This window comes from Dipodomys ordii, unplaced genomic scaffold (genome assembly GCF_000151885.1).
Source record: "Dipodomys ordii isolate 6190 unplaced genomic scaffold, Dord_2.0 Scaffold3, whole genome shotgun sequence".
Lineage (NCBI taxonomy): Eukaryota > Metazoa > Chordata > Mammalia > Rodentia > Heteromyidae > Dipodomys > Dipodomys ordii.
The window spans coordinates 14,366,429-14,370,960 of record NW_012267219.1 but is presented as its reverse complement, the minus strand read 5'-3'; positions in this window follow the sequence as shown (position 1 = coordinate 14,370,960).

The following is a 4,532-nucleotide window of genomic DNA, read 5'->3' as shown; positions in this document are numbered from 1 at the left end:
ATTTTTTGGGTCCAGTAGTGGGGCCTGAACTCTGCGCCTGGGCGCTATCCCTCAGCTCTTCAGCTCAAGGCTAGCGCTCTACCACTTGAGCCACAGCACCACTTCTGGCTTTTTTCTTTTTTCTTATGTGGTGCTGAGGAATGGAACCCAGGGCCTCAGGCATGCAAGGCAAGCGCTCTACCACTGAGCCACCTTCCCAGCCCCAAGGCTATCTCTTAATCAGCTCTCTACCTTGCCTCTAAAAACCTACACTTCAACCTACCTTTTCTCTTTTTCTCTTTCCTTCCTTCCTACCCTCCTTCCTTCCTTCCTTCCTTCCTTCCTTCCTTCTTTCCTTCCTTTTCTTTCTTTCTCTCTTTCTTTCCTTGCTTCCTTTCTATTTAAGATACTTCTTTCCAATTTCCTCTTTCCAAGTTTTCTCCATATTTCTTTCTCAGTGTTCTGCAGATAGTGGCAATAATTGCAAAATGAATAATATATAGAGCAAAATGTGATTAGCTGAAATGCCAGTCTTATTTTTATTGCAGACCAGCAAAGGAAATAGGCCATTTTCTTATTTCTGAACTTGGAAAAACTGCATCATTATTTGGAACTCTAATGAGAAAATGAGAGTTAGATATCTTATCATGTAATTTTGAGAACACATAAAAATTAAATTAGGCATTTTCTCAGTAGAGTAAAATTGTATTTTAAATTATGCACCTGCAGGACTAAAGTTGGTCATTGAACTTACATATAAACATTCTTTTGCAGAATTTGTAGTGATCTTAAGGGCAATTCTTGATGATAAATGGAAGCTTGTGGTGAACTGAAAAGCAAGATGAGCACATTAATCAATTCAATACAGTATCTGTCACAGGTACGTTTAAAGTTATCTATTTCCTCCTCATATCTGGAAAGGCTTAGTTGCCAGATGACTATTGATAAAATGTCACAATGAAAAAATATCTGAAATTGAAGTATATCTGCTTCAACATATCACACATGAATTATAAAAGAACCATGTTTGGTATTACACTAACTCTCAGAGATACGAAAAATTACACCAGCATTTTAAATGAAATTGCAACTTAAATGGGAAAGAAATTAAATATTAATAACATTATTTTTAACTACACACAGGAGTCCCAGTATAGGTATCAATTTCATATTCTGATGAGCCCCCAAATGTCAATATTAACCCAGCATCTGACTCCCAAGTTTGCCTTTAGCCCTAAGCTCTCATCAGGATCCAGGCTCATCCAGCTAAACTGAAGTATACCAAAGTCTATCCTGTAGTTCAAACCAAAGATTGTGAGTCTAACCTTGTTTATGCTCTTTTACTCGCTTCTCATTTATAATATATGAACAAGTCATTTAGACCTACCTCCAGTGTTTGTCCATGTACTTCTCAGCTTTCCTACTGTTACTAACTTGGTGAGTTCTTATAATATTGATTGGCATAATCAGATGGGAGCACATTGGCATAGAAACAAGTCTCTTTATTCTTCCACTTGGATATAATGGAGGCAGAGAATGGGGAGCGAACTACATCAAAAGATGACTCAAAGCCAAAGACAAAAGTATAGAGTTTTATGGTATTACAGGATCAGCAGGGACTCAGTTTCTTGATGATATTGCATGCAGAGTTGGAGTTTAATTATGCCTACAAGGACACATGTCTCATTGCCATTTTAAGTCTGTACCTTGGGTGTGTGGGGGAATTTTAACATGCTAATAAGTAAAGGTAACTGCAGATTACTTTAGTGACTATTCTATACAATCTTCCTCCCTGTACCATCTAGATTTTCCTCTGGGACTGTGACTTTTTGGTTTTGGAGCAAGCAGGGTAGGGTTTATTTTAATGATCTTAAGTAGGGTTTATTTTAATGATCTTGGCTTGTTTACTTATTCATTATATCTTTAGTATCATTTACAAATTTATTTTGGGGAAGCTATGTGTTCTTGGCATCTCTGCTAAGCACATCATCATTGAAGGCTGAGTTAGTTTCTCAATGTTCTGTCTCCTGGTATGCTTATTTTAATTAACTCTATAATCTTGATGACTGCTCTGTTTTTCAAATTTCCAAATGTATTTTTTAACTCTTAATTTCTTAGTCTGTCTGCTAAATTCCTAAGATTAATTGCTGGAGTAGTTATGTTCATACTATGGTTACCATAATTCAGTTCATCTTGAGTTTTTCTTAAAATCTTGTTTTTTCTTAAAATTCTTGCAATTTTTTTTGCATTCAAAATATGACAATAATGGCCTGTAAATTAAATCAAATCATGTTTATCATACTAAAAAGAGAAAAAAATTCATGATTTTTTCACTTATAGTGATTTTCATAATCTTTACAGACTTAAACTCCAATTAGACTGCTAAACATTGAGACCTCAAGTAGAATCACTTTCTCCTTTGCTTACATTTATAAATTACTGGAATTCTTTTGGCTCTTTATTCTGATGAGCCTGTTCCCCTCCTCTGATCTTTTTAAGTCAATGTTCTCTGCTTAGAATGTACTTCTGATTAGCTTTGACAAGACAGGACCCACAAACCCCTCATCTGTGTTAAATGTCAATTTCAGTACCTAACTTTGCCTTTTACATGGATGGTAGTCATCCACATAATCTCTTTCTCTACTACTCTATTTTAATCTGCCTCTGGCACTGGTATTGTGCTAAGTATTTATATATTTTATTTCTATTGACTTTCTCCTTCTACTAGAATATAAGCTCTATTAGAGCATGGAATTTATCTGTCTGAGTCTTTCTCTTCTATCCTAGAGGAATAGTATAGTGATGGGTACCCACTGGCATTTAAAGAGTACTTACCAAATTGATTAATGGATTATATACTTTCAACTGCATAAATACCATAACTCAGTTAGGTGTGTGTTATGCGGGAATCATTTGGGAAAAGAAAAAAATGTGGACTCTCCCCACCACTGCAATGTTTCAGAAATTACATTAGCTACATGTTATACTTTTACATTGAGTAGGAATGCAAACAATTCAATATACAAATTCACTTTGTGCTTTTGGTTTGCAAAACATTTAAAATAACAACAAATGCCTCCACATATACGTGAATATTTGTCATGTTCCTTGCCTTACTTTAGATATTTTACTTAATTCATGTGATTTTTATAGCAATTTAATAATATAAATTTTATTTGATAGATGTAGACGTTAAATAGAATGGTTGAATAACTGGCTCAGAGGTCTGTGACTAATATGTAGTGGATATGGAGATTCAACTAGGTAATTGGACTGTTCATGATTCTAGATTTTGAACTCTCTTACCTTTTAACCTTGGAATGCAACTTTAATCATACCATCCAACATACAACAACTCTTTATTGATAACACATTGTGTTAACAATATGTTTAATTTAGTTTTGTTGAAGGTAAGTTCAGTTTAAATAATGAATATTATGTTCTATGGGTAGATGATAGACTACAATAAATATTAACACTCAGTGAACTGTCAACTATAAGATGAGTGAGAAATGGTTAATAAATAGAAGTACACACACTAATTTACAAAGCACACAGATGGCACCTGGTGTTTGTGTTGGAAGGGGATTTGTCATAGATGGGATCTCATGAGAGCTTATGTTGAAGCTTGATATGGGAAACTCAGCAAAATTACTGATGAGATCAGTCATGGTAGAGACAGAGGAAGGCACAACATATTAAGTGTGAAGTCAAGGTCTAATGTGGCCCGCATTTTGTGTGTCAGTTAGACACTGGGAAACATACATTATCAACGGGTGTGTTCATGCTGGCTGCCAGTAACATACATACTGATTTAAAAAGTCTTCTAATTCCTATAATTGGTGTCTTTTCTATTCCCCTGATGATGGAGTGAACTGTAAGCAATGGCAGTAGAAGAAAATGATCTAAATAATATTGATATTTAACACATACACAAATAACTTTTAAATAACCCACATAACATTGATTTTTAAGATGCTTTCAGTAATTTTCCTTCAAGCAAACTTGGAACTGTTTTCTTAACAAATACAGTAGCATGTTGAGATCATAAATATCAAAATCATTAACAAAGGCTTTATATGTCTTATCTATTTGTATTTTTTTATTGTGGTAATATGAATTTAAAGATGTTTGTGCTTGCTAGGAAAGCTTTCTTTCATTTGGGTCAAACACCCAGACCTGTTTTATGTTTTGTTTTAGAGACAGGACTTACTTAATTTTTGACTGGGCCCTAATGGAACTTTCCATATGCTTGTTTCCAACTTTTGAGTAGCTAGGATTACAGGGGCGCACAAGAATACTCTATCTCTATTTTTTCTCTGTTTTCTAATTTTAGTTTATGATAACTGCATTTTTACTTTCTAATAATGCTCTTAGAAAAATACACCTATCCATTCTAACTTTTGTTTGTATGTACATGAGTGTAGACATAATCATGTATCAGTATACACATACACTTATGTTTTCTTTTTGCTTGTGGGCTAGGGATTTCAGAATTATAAGAAATAGTTTATAAATGTTTACTTCTTATCAGTGCCTTATCATCACAGAGG